The sequence below is a fragment of the Bison bison genome, unplaced genomic scaffold (genome assembly GCF_000754665.1).
Source record: "Bison bison bison isolate TAMUID 2011002044 unplaced genomic scaffold, Bison_UMD1.0 scf7180017864035, whole genome shotgun sequence".
Classification (NCBI taxonomy): Eukaryota; Metazoa; Chordata; class Mammalia; order Artiodactyla; family Bovidae; genus Bison; species Bison bison.
The window spans coordinates 5,287,592-5,300,453 of record NW_011494607.1 but is presented as its reverse complement, the minus strand read 5'-3'; the positions used below and the strand labels follow the sequence as shown (position 1 = coordinate 5,300,453).

General features: G+C 40.5%; 1 pseudogene; it reads left to right on the top strand.

Moving 5' to 3' along the window:
* Positions 1-12,450: 12,450 nt before the first annotated feature.
* The window catches only part of LOC104984755, a 3,179-nt pseudogene continuing 2,767 nt past the window's right edge, over positions 12,451-12,862 (top strand).

Here is a 12,862-nt window from a genome sequence, read left to right as displayed (position 1 = left end):
GCACAGAGTGCCTCATTTCTGCTCTCCACCCTGAACTCCTTTCAGGGGATGTTGAAGGTCCGCAGCTGCAGCAGTACATGGTTTAATCCTTGTAGAGGTAGATGGCAAGTGCCGGTTTGTAGTTGACAGGGCTCTCTCATGGTCATAAATCCGACTGTACTTTGGAAGACATTTCCTGACCATTTCGTTCCACAGTACCCAGAAGACTCATTCCGAGATCTGGCAAAGATTTTGCTGATGGGCCACTCAATGTGCTGTTACTGGACTAGGTCTATCAACAGTAACCAAAGGGCTCTGGACCACCTACCTCTCTCACTCTGTTATGGTCCAGGAAAAATTCCCTCTTGTTTTATCTTCTCATATCTAGAGTTACACTATTATAATCATTGATCACATAGTGTTAGTTGCTCAGTTGTGTCCGACGGTTTGAGACCCCATGGACTGTAGTCTGCCAGGCTTCTCTGTCCATGGAATTCTCCAGGCAAGAATACTGGAGTGGGTTGCCATTTCTTTCTCCAATTGACTGCATGTTGCTGCTGCTGCAGCTAAGTCGCTTCAGTCGTGTCCGACTCTGACCCCTGAGATGGCAGCCCACTAGGCTCCCCCGTCCCTGGGATTCTCCAGGCAAGGACACTGGAGTGGGTTGCCATTTCCTTCTCCAATGCAGGAAGGTGAAAAGTGAAAGTGAATTCGCTCAGTCGTGTCCGTCTCTGAGCGACCCCATGGACTGCAGCCTAGCAGGCTCTTCCATCCATGGGATTTTCCAGGCAAGAGTACTGGAGTGGGGTGCCATTGCCTTCTCCGAATTGACTGCATACAGAACTATAGATTTCATCAACTTCTTTAAATCGCCTAGTCATCATTATTTTCATTGAAGTTTCTGTCACACATTTGGTAATGTAAGAAACAACAATCTTGTAAAACAGGCAAAGTACAATAACATACTAGCAGTATTATTAAAGTCGTAAGTAAGAATTAAGCCGAAAACTTCCAATAAGTGTAGCCCATATAGTCTCAGGTTGTCTGACTTAGTTTATTCTGCACCAATCTTTATTTTTCAGGGAAATTATATATCCACACAGTCCATAGGCTCCCAGCCCAATTTCCTAGTGTTACTAGGCTGTTTACCTTAGTATAATTTAATTGTTCTCAAGATAAAGAAAGGCCTTAAAACTTAAATGATGATCAGTTCAGTCGCTCAGTTGAGTCCGACTCTTTGCGACCCCATGAATTGCAGCACACCAGGCCTTCCTGTCCATCATCAACTCCCAGAATTCACTCAGACTCACGTCCATCGAGTCAGTGATGCCATCCAGCCATCTCATCCTCTGTCGTCCCCTTCTCCTCCTGCGCCCAATCCCTCCCAGCATCAGAGTCTTTGCCAATGAGTCAATTCTTTGCATGAGGTGGCCAGAGTATTGGAGTTTCAGCTTTAGCATCATTCCTTCCAAAGAACACCCAGGACTGATCTCCTTCAGAATGGACTGGTTGGATCTCCTTGCAGTCCAAGGGACTCTCAAGAGTCTTCTCCAACACCACAGTTCAAAAGCATCAATTCTTCAGCACTCAGCCTTCTTCACAGTCCAACTCTCACATCCACACATGACCACTGGAAAAACCATAGCCTTGACTAGACGGACCTTTGTTGGCAAAGTAATGTCTCTGCTCTTGAACATGCTATCTAGGTTGGTCATAACTTTCCTTCCAAGGAGTAAGCATCTTTTAATTTCATGGCTGCAGTCACCATCTGCAGTGATTTTGGAGCCCAGAAAAATAAAGTCTGACACTGTTTCCACTGTTTCCCCACCTATTTCCCATGAAGTGATGGGTCCGGATGCCATGATCTTCGTTTTCTGAATGTTGAGCTTTAAGCCCACTTTTTCAGTCTCCTCTTTCACTTTCATCAAGAGGCTTTTTAGTTCCTCTTCACTTTCTGACATAAGGGTGGTGTCATCTGCATATCTGAGGTTATTGATATTTCTCCCAGCAATCTTGATTCCAGCTTGTGTTTCTTCCAGTCCAGCGTTTCTCATGATGAACTCTGCATATAAGTTAAACGAGCAGGGTGACAATATAGAGCCTTGACGTACTCCTTTTCCTATTTGGAACCAGTCTGTTGTTCCATGTCCAGTTCTAACTGTTGCTTCCTGACCTGCATGCAGATTTCTCAAGAGGCAGGTCAGGTGTTCTGGTATTCCCATCTCTTTCAGAATTTTCCACAGTTTATTGTGATCCACACAGTCAAAGGCTTTGGCATAAATGATGATAGCCTGGTGTTAATCACATAAATCCATCCCATAATTGTGAGAGCTTTTATTCCGTAATTCCTTGGCTGAATTTTTGCTTGTTGCTCTGACTGAGCTTGAGTAACTTTAGAGGAAAATTCATATTTATGGCCAGAATCAGAGCAGGTATAACTAATTGGCCAGGTGAGAGAATTATAGTAATATGAAGAGTAGCCTGAACAGGATTGAACTTCCTTTCTTCTAAAATAGAGTTCCTTAGGGCCAATTAGAGCCTTGGAATGGAGAAATCCATCAAAGTAGTCTAGAAGTATTAGACACAGATAATTGGCTGCAAACCCAACAGTTGGATTGATTTTTAAAATTAGCATAGAATCGTGTCCATGATAGAAAAACATTTGAATTATATGCAAAGGTTTAAGAAGTCAAGAAAATATTATAAATAATTGCATGATCAGGTCCACCATCTTGGCTAAGCTGTCACTTCTGATGTCATCTTCTTCTTCTTATGGTGTGGATGTAGTTTCCTCTGTTTGAGCTTTGTTTTAAGGTGGGATTGAGGTCAGCATTCCTCTCTATAGACCAGTCTGATGTAGGGGCCTTTAGAAGTGGGAATTAATCCAAGAGTCAATTTCCCTTCAGATTCACTGTGCATGAGCTAGTTAAGAGCACCTGATAAAAAGTCCTTCCATCTAGTTTGGAAACAATCCTTTATATTTTATCTTTTCCAATATAAATGATCTCCTGTTTGCAGGTTGTGGGGCATCTGATTTTCATTCAAAGATTACTGAGATAAGCTTTAGAAACAAAACTTAGAGTGTCCTTTTATAATTCAATTACCTTTACGATAATTTAGTGTAACAACAAGGAACTATCTGGGAAATGAATCAGTAAGTGCAGACCTCCATGAACAAAACTGGAATTTAACATTTTTTGAAACATAATCTTTTTCTCTCTAAAATTACCCTGCTGCTGCTGCTATGTCACTTCAGTCATGTCTGACTCTGTGCGACCCCATAGATGGCAGCCCACCAGGCTCCCCCATCCCTGGGATTCTCCAGGCAAGAACACTGGAGTGGGTTGCCATTTCCTTCTCCAATGCATGAAGGTGAAAAGTGAAAGTGAATTCGTTCAGTCGCGTCCTACTGTTAGCGACCCCATGGACTACAGCCTACTAGGCTCCTCCGTCCATGGGATTCTCCAGGCAAGAACACTGGAATGAGTCGCCCTTGCCTTCTCCAAAATTATCCTAATTTCTACCAAATATATCCACATTTTGTTGTCATTGTTTAGACGCTAAGTCATGTCCGACTCTTTTGTGACCCCGTGGACTGTAGTGCATCAGGCTCCTCTGTCCATGGGATTTCCCAGGCAAGAATATGGAGTGGGCGAAGGGGCATCTTCCAGGATTGTTGCTGCCAGTGCCCCCATTCCCATGGCGAGCCACTACTGATCCACACCTCCATAGGAGATCCTCCAACATCAGCAAGGTCTCATTTCTCCCAAACAATCCCTTTAGCTGCACGCCATTGAGCAAGGGACATACTCTTTGATGATGTAAGGATCCACAATGAGGGTGGCTGGCTGCCTCCTTTGAGGAAATCACATTGAACCATCCTATAAGAAGGGAGCTCCTATAAGAAGATGATTTACAGCCTGGACCCGAATAAGGAAAAAATACTTGACTCACAAAGTAAACCTTCTGTACTTAGGTTTTTAAGATACACACAACTAAAACATTAAAAAAAACCCCCAAAACTGGAGTATGTTGCCATTTCCTTCTCTAGGGGGTCTTCCCAACCCACAGATAGAACCCATGTCTCCTGCATAGGCGGGTGGATTCTTTATCACTGAGCCACCTGGGAAGCCAGTTGTCACCTATGTGTGCTTAGTCGCTCAGTTGTATCTGACTCTCTTGCATCCCCATGGACTGTAGCCTGCCAGGCTTCTCTGTCCATGGGATTTTTCAGGCAAGAATACTGGAATGGATTGCCATTTCCTCCCTTCTCCAGAGGATCTTCCCAACCCAGTATTGAACGTGCATCTCCAGTGTCTCCTGCATTGCAGGTGGATTCTTTACCTGATGAGCCATTGGGGAAGACCTAATTTGTTGCAAAATAAGTCTGGTCTCAAAAAACCATGGCCTGATAATTTATGTAACTATAATTTATCATATAGGCTTTTTGCTTTGCAGAAACTTCTGGAAGGAGTTGCAGACTGAACTTAAAAAAACAAACAAACAACACCTTTCAGGGCTGGGAGAGTCATGCCAAGTACTTAAGAGATCTAGGTGAGTTCCTCCCTTTACAAGGTACCCAATATACCTTGAAATTTCTGACCTGTTAGTGAGGTAGCCCTCCTAATTTATGTGATAAAGCTGCTGGGAATCTAAGGGTTTCTAATCTCTGGAGGAGCAGATAGAGAAAAAGGATAAATGCTTCAATTCTGCTTACAAATGTATAATTTACCAAATTATTGTAAGCCATGATTAGTTGGAGGGGAAGGTTTTCCTTATACCTGGAAAACACAGATTCAACCCAACAATTTTTCAGATGGAAACCATAAAAATTGTAATGATGTTCATCTGTTCACTGTCTTCTGTAACTAACTCTTTTTATTAACAGTTTTATCAAGCCATCAGGTTTTTTCCCATTAGGATTCTTTCATTTCTTACTCAGTTCAGCATTCTGGTCCTGAAGGTTGGAAACTTCAGAAGGTTCTTTCTGTTAATCTTAAAAAGGAAGCACTTTTGCAAAGGCATCAGTGAAACCACAATGACAAAAGACTTAAAAAGGCACATTTAAAATCTGATGACAATTGACAAAGTCACTTGGTCACTGCTGTAACATATAACACTTGTAGACAATAACTAGAATTATGACTGACAACATTTTACTCCATTTCAGAATTTTAGAAACTCCATATAATTTCTAGGATATCTGTATTAGTAATATTTACTGTACATATAACCTAAGTGGTCACATACATTTGTGAGAGCTGGACCTTAAAGAAGGCAGAGCGCTGAAGAATTGATGCCTTTGAACTGTGGTATTGGAGAAGACTCCTGACAGTCCCTTGGCCAGCAAGGAGATCAAACCAGTCAATCTTAAGGGAAATCAACCCTGAATACTAGTTGGAAGGATTGATGCTGAAGTTGAAATTCCAGTATTTTGGACATCTGATGGGAACAGCTGACTCATTGGAAAAGTCCCTGATGCTGGGAAAGATTGAGGGCAGATGGAGAAGAGGGTGTCAGAGGATGAGATGGCTGGATGGCATCACTGATGCAATGAACATGAATGTGGGCAAACTTTGGGGGATGATGAGAGACAGAGAGGCCTGGTGTGCTACAGTCCATGGGGTCACAAAGAGTCGGACACAACTGGGCGACTGAACAACAACATAACCTAAGAAGATTTATTGCTTATTGACAATACTTCCCATGTAATTTAATGTACCAAAAAACTTAATTAGTTTAATATCTCTCTTTGGGATGTTTCAGGGGCCCTTTGAAGTATCCCAAAGTTAACTAATGGTCAAAGGACTTCATTAAATTTTTATTTAGAGAATTTTGTCAATAAATATCAAAAGAGTTTAGAACACTCAGTCAGATAGGATCATAAGTCACTGTGAAACAACAGTTATTCACTTAGCTAAAGTACCAAAGTTTCCAAGGGCCAATTACAGAACAGATCACTTCAGAGGTAAATAAACTTAAAATGTGTTATCAAAGGCCGTTCAGCATCTTAAGAAAACTTGTACCATGCATGAGATTCTTTTCTTGGGGTCTGCTTTCTGCAAACCTTCCTCACTTTCTGTAGCCATCACTTAATTTGCCCATCCAGAAACAGTCATCTGTAAACCAGACCTACTTCCTTTTTTCTTAATAAAATGCAATTCCATTTATGTGCCGTCTTTACTGAGAATCCGCATCCTACTTTTCTTAAGCAACCATCAACTGTCATTTATATTAGTATTCTGTAGATTGATGAACATAAATACCAGTGATAATAATTTAGATAATTTAGGAAAAATTTCTAAAAATATTTGCTTTCTTGTAGAGAACCTCTCAGGATGGCAGCAAACATATTCATTAGTAGTCCAAAATATCTTTAGGTTTTCTATAAGAGGGAGCCAGTGTTTAGTATTAAATGTTGCAGTACCCTATTTTGTTTAGGAGTGACTAGCTATTCAATAAACTTTCTCTTATTCCATTATCTCATTACATTTTTATGTATCTCTTGCTTAAAGGTTTCTTCACATTGAGTTATTTTCCTTGCTGACAAATTTACAACACATATAATAAGATCTTAGTTAGCTTATATTAAACCTAGGCACAATGAAAGTATTATACTGATTATTATATTGACGACTCTTAAGACATACATGTATTCAGACAGACACAATGAGAGAGCTAACTTCATTTTCTAAACCTAGTCATGAGTCAGATATCACAATATAAAACTCACTAGTTTATAAATAGCAGTTGGAATAAAATAATTTTTTTAAAGGCTTCATACCCTTTTTGTCCCCCTTCAGTTTCAGAAATTAGAGATGGTCTAGATAAGTGATCCTGAGAGCTCTGGTCTCAAGGATCAGGAAGCAAAAATCAGGTTCTTCAAATAGGACTTATTTCCTCAGGACTTATTACTATTTTCTTTCAAGCTAGCTTCTCTACTGGTTGGGAATTAAACGAGTTGGGGGTCGCTTAACCTTCAACAGGCATTGTGTACTTAATTGGTTTTAATGGTTTTGAAAAGTTGGTCAGCCAGTATAACAAGAGCGTTTATGTGTAACTCAGACCCACCTAGATTGTCTTTTGACTAAGTAGCCAAATCTTCATCTAATCCTTCTGAAAAGACAGAATTAAGCAAAGGGTCATATTGGTGGTTAGAGAATGACTCAGGTGTCAAGCCAGAATATTGCTTAAATTTTTTCTTTTTTTTCCCCCAAACCTTTCATAATAGTCCAGAATTGATTCATTTGATCTTTGTTTACACTGTTGAATCTCTGTCCAGTCTACAGTTTTTGGGAAAAGCTCTGGATTAAGTTCAAGTAGTTTTTGAGCTAATCCTTTGTATTCAGTGCGAGCCTCTGGAGTACGTGATTCAAAGCTCACTAAGAGGTGTTTCCATTCTTTTTTCTTTATTCATGTCCTTGCTTTACTTTCAGAAACTAACAGCTGTATTAACTGATATATATCTGAAAACCTGGGCTCATAGGAGCAGATGGTTAACTTGAATTTATTAGCAAATTCCAATGGATCCTGACTTGAATTGGGAAATTCCTCAATCAAGGCTCAAAGTTCTGCTTGAGTTCTGATTGTATATGTAAGCACTGAGGATGGTTCACTTCTCCTTGGAATAATTTTCTCTTTAAGGCAACTATAATCACTTCTGAATTTTTAAATCCTCCTTTACTGGGGAAAGGGGAGCGGCAGGAGGAGGAAGAATTGGAAGAGAAACAAGTGCCAGCATCTGGTCAAGTAACTCAGATAGAAGAAGATATGTAGTGGGAGGTTGTTTCCATCTCTGGCTACTGTGAATAATGCGGTTATGAACGTGCTGTACAAATATCTGTTCAAGTCTCTGCTTTCAACTCTTTTGGGTTTATGTCCAGAAGTAGAATTGCTGGATTATGTACAGTAGTTCTGAGTGAGTGAATGAGTGAAGTCACTCAGTCGTGTCCCACTCTTTGCAACCCCATGGACTGTAGCCTACCAGGCTCCTCCATCCATGGGATTTCCCAGGCGAGAATACTGGAGTGGATTGCCATTCCCTTCTCCAGGGAATCTTCCCATCCCAGGAATCGAACCCAGTTCTCCCACCTTGCAGGTGGATTCTTTACTGTCTGAGCCACCAGGGAAGCCCATTCACCAAATACTTACTGAATATTTGACACACTGTGACGGGTGTTAATGGGGCTCTGGGGCTAAAATGGGTGACAGGACAGACCTGTCCATAAAGCTCTTACCGTTCAGTGTGCGCCAAAGTGTTCCAGGTTGAATTGTGTCCCACCAACTCTGACCCCCAAGACCTCAGAATGTGACCTTATTAGGCAATAAGGGCTTCCCTCGTGGCTCAGATGGTAAAGAATCTGTCTGAAATGCAGGAGATCCAGGTTTGATCCGAGGGTAGGGAAGATCCCTTGGAGAAGGGAATGGCAATCCACTCCAGTATTCTTGCCTGGGAAATCCCATGCACAGAGGAGCCTGGTGGGCTACAGTCCATGGGGCTACAAAGAGTCAGACACGACTGAACAACTGCCCGCGTGCACACACACATGTTCTGGTATGACTGGTGTACTTATAAAGGGAAATTTGGACACAGAGTCAGATGTGCGTAGAAGGGAGATGATGTGAAGATGTTGAAAAGACAACAGGCCCTAAATGGAGTCATTTATGCCAAGCCCCAGATCACCAAACTAAGACTTTAATTACAGTTTCAGCTCTCCCAGAAGTGGAATCTTACACTAGTCAATCAAGAATTGCTTGACCAACATTAGTCAGGTAATCTGCCTGGCAGACCCTTGCCATCCCCTCTAAGGAAAGTCATCTTGCAATAAATAATCTGCTTTTTGGCCTAGTACTTCTTTATTCCCACTCTAGTCTGCCTATAAAATCTCTTGCCTTGTTTAACTGTTCAGGGAAACTTTCCATCTGCTAGATTGTTGATGCTGCTTGAATCTTGAATCATGAATCTTTATACAGAGCCAATAAGATCTTTAATGTTTACTCAGTTAAATTTTGTTTTTCATAAAGGCACACACAGGGAGAACACCACATAAGCTTGAAGGCAAAGAGCAAAGTGATGCTTCCACAAGCCAAAGTATGCCAAAGATTGCCTGAAAACCATTGGAAGCTACAAGAGAGGTATGAAACAAAATCTTCCATCATGGCCCTCAGAGAGAACCAACCCTGCTGACACCCTGATCTCATTGTAGCCTCCAGGAAAGTTTGCCAGTGCATTTCTGTTGCTTAAGCCACTCAGTTGGCTTAAGCAACAGAATATGTTGTTACAGCGGCCCTGGGAAACTAATATGTGAAGGCAAAACAAAGCAATCACAAAACTGTGTGACATGTGAATGGGGCATATATGTGATGCCTTGGAGGGTCGTGTGGGTGAGGTGGAAACCATGTCTTACTGGTCTTGAGGGCCCATGAAAGGGGTTTAGATTTGCCCCTGGGTCACAAGCCAGGAGAACCTTGCCATCTGGCAGAACACACAAAGGAATTTTATTTTTTTAAACTGCAGAAGAGGACATATTCTTCCCATCCTTAACTCTTCATCTGGTAGAATGCAGGCTTTCTCAACTGGAAACAGCTGAGAGATGGAGCAAAGCCCCAGAATCCTTGGCAGGATAGGAGGCTGTGAAAGTTACCCCTCAGAAGGCCTTACACTGGAGTGCACTCCCTGGTCCTGCTACCTCCCATCTGTGTTGCTCCAGGTGTCGCCCTGGTCACGAGGAACTGCTCTGGGAAGAACACCATGGATGGGGCCATTTTGATTTCATGTACTTGATGAATTTTAGCTAGAAGGTCTGTGAATGAAATTATATCAGTTTGGTGAATTAAACTGGTTTTAATTCAGTTTAAAGCAATGATCCTCCCCGCCCCATTCCTGACTCTTGGCAGAGTTTAAAACTCAAGAAGGAAATTTATATTGAGGTCAAGAAGAAGACACCAAAGAGTTGATAAGAAGTTTGGGCTTGAGACCAAGGGCTTACAATCTTCCAAAGGCAAAAAATCTAGATTCTGGAAAAGAACAGGGAGTTGCTGTTCTTTGTCAATGTGGTCATTTTAAAATAATGTTTCTTTTTCTGACAAAAATGTTGTTTTCAAATTTGGGGATTTTTGTATTGAATGCCCTTTACATTTCAAAAGACTTTTTAAAAAAGCATTGCAATGAAACTAGAAAATATGTGGATTTACCCTGATTTTTAAAGAATATAATTTTGTGTTTCATTCTGTAATGATATATGCAGTTATTACAGAGTTCAAAATTGGAAATTTGGGGCATGGCAAATATTTATATTTTACCTTAAACCAAAAATGCTAAATCTTATGCAAATGTGATAAAACATGGGATTTCAGTTGCAATTAAAATGTACTATAATGGGAAAGAATGGTATCTTGTAGGAAATAGTTCTATTTCCTAAAAGGAATTATATGAATCTATAAAATTTTCCTCTTGAACATTCTGAGTAAGATTCATTTTACAATCAAAGTTTATTTTTTGTTTGTGTATTTTCCTTTCATATGCTTTGGTTATATATTATAATATTTTAAGTTGACTTGGGGAAATTTGAACTCATAATTTTACAGTAACAGATATTCAGTGAGTTCTGAGAATTTGCAGTTCTATACCATGTTTATTTGTAATTAAAATAAGGATGGTGGTACTGAATGTTACCCAGAAATCTCTTGAATAAAACCTCAAAAGCCTGTAATTCCACCACTTAGCCTCTTTCTGGCCAATTAGTGGAATTATGAAGTAGTTTTACCATCTTCCTGACCTGCATACAAATTTCTCAAGAGGCAGGTCAAGTGGTCTGGTATGCCCATCTCTTTCAGAATTTTCCACAGTTTATTGTGATCCACACAGTCAAAGGCTTTGGCATAGTCAATAAAGCAGAAATAGATGTTTTTCTGGAACTCTCTTGCTTTTTTGATGATCCAGCGGATGTTGGCAATTTGGTCTCTGGTTCCTCTGCCTTTTCTAAAACCAGCTTGAACATCTGGAAGTTCATGGTTCACATATCGTTGAAGCCTGGCTTGGAGAATTTTGAACATTACTTTACTAGTGTGTGAGATGAGTGCAATTGTGCGGTAGTTTGAGCATTCTTTGGCATTGCCTTTCTTTGGGATTGGAATGAAAACTGACCTTTTCCAGTCCTGTGGCAACTGCTGAGTTTTCCAAATTTGCTGGCATATTGAGTGCAGCACTTTCATAGCATCATCATGGGAAGAGTTGACTCATTGGAAAAGACTCTGATCCTGGGAGGGATTGGGGGCAGGAGGAGAAGGGGACGACAGAGGATGAGATGGCTGGATGGGATCACTGACTCGATGGATGTAAGTCTGAGTGAACTCCAGGAGTTGGTGATGGACAGGGAGGCCTGGTGTGCTGTGATTCATGGGGTCACAAAGAGTTGGACACGACTGAGTGACTGAACTGAACTGAATTTAACTGTACCGTCTTGATCTCTCCGTAGGAAAATTAAAAACTTTGATGGGTATTGGTTAAAATAATACTTATTGGGAGAATCATTTGGATGTATACACTACACACTTTAGAATAAGTATTATATTTTAAATTTATAAGACAGGACTGACACTACTCAACTTAGAAACTTACTTTAAAGCTACAGCCCTCAAAACAATGAAGTGTTATAAAAGAATAGATACATAGATGAATGGAACAGAATAGACAGCCCAGAAGTGATCCATAGAAATGTAAACCGATCAGTAAACTGACCCTTGACAAAAAAACAAAGATGATACAATGGAGAAAAATTAGTCTTTTCAACAATTGCTACTGGAACAACTGGATATCCACTTGCAAAAAAAAAAAAAAAAGAAGAAGAAGAAACAGAGTTTTTACTTCCATCACAAGAATGAACTCAAAATTACTCATAAACCTAACTGTAGAACAAAAAAACTACAAAACTCCAAGGAGATAACACATGAAAATCCAGGTGACTCTCGGTATGGTGATGTCTTTTTATTAGATACAACACCAAAGATAGGACTCATGCAAGAAATAATTGATAAGCTGAGCTGAACTTCATTCAAATTAAAAACCTCTGCTCTGTGAAAACTCTCAAGAGAATAAGTAGACACAACAGACTGGGAGAAAATATTTATAAATGACATGCCTGTTAAAGAACTTTTCCAAAATATACCAAGAACTCTTAAAACTCAACCATAAGTAAAGAAACTATTCCAATTAAAAATGGGCAAAAGACCCTATCAAGAAATATATACAGACAGCAAATAAGCATATGAAAAGATGCTCCACATCCTGTGTCATTGAAAGTGAAAGTGAATTCTCTCAGTTGTGTCCAACTCTTTGCGACCCCGTGGACTGTAGCCCATCAGGCCCCTCCGTCCATGATATTCTCCAGGCAAGAATAAGGAGTGGGTTGCCATTTCCTTCTTCAATGCAAATTAAAACAACAGTGAGGCTCTCAAGTCACCCATGCACAGCCTTCTTGCAGCAAGTGAGCCTGAGGCAGCCATTGCTTGCTCAGTGTTCTCTAGTACCTGGATTCTTATCCTTGAAGATGCCTGAGGAAGTGCACCATGGAGACGGAGGTGGAGCCATTTGCCTTTGAGGCAAAAATTGCCGAACTCATGTCTCTTATTATTAATACCTTCTATTCCAACAAAGAAATTTTTCTTCCGGAGTTGATCAGTAATGCTTCTGATGCCTTGGATAAGATTTGCTATGAGAGCCTGACAGACCCTTTCAAATTGGACAGTGGTAAAGAGCTGAATACATCATGAGAAACGCTGGGCTGGATGAAGCACAAGCTGGAATCAAGATTGCTGGGAGTAATATCAATAACCTCAGATATGCAGATGACACCACCCTTATGGCAGAAATTGAAGAGGAACT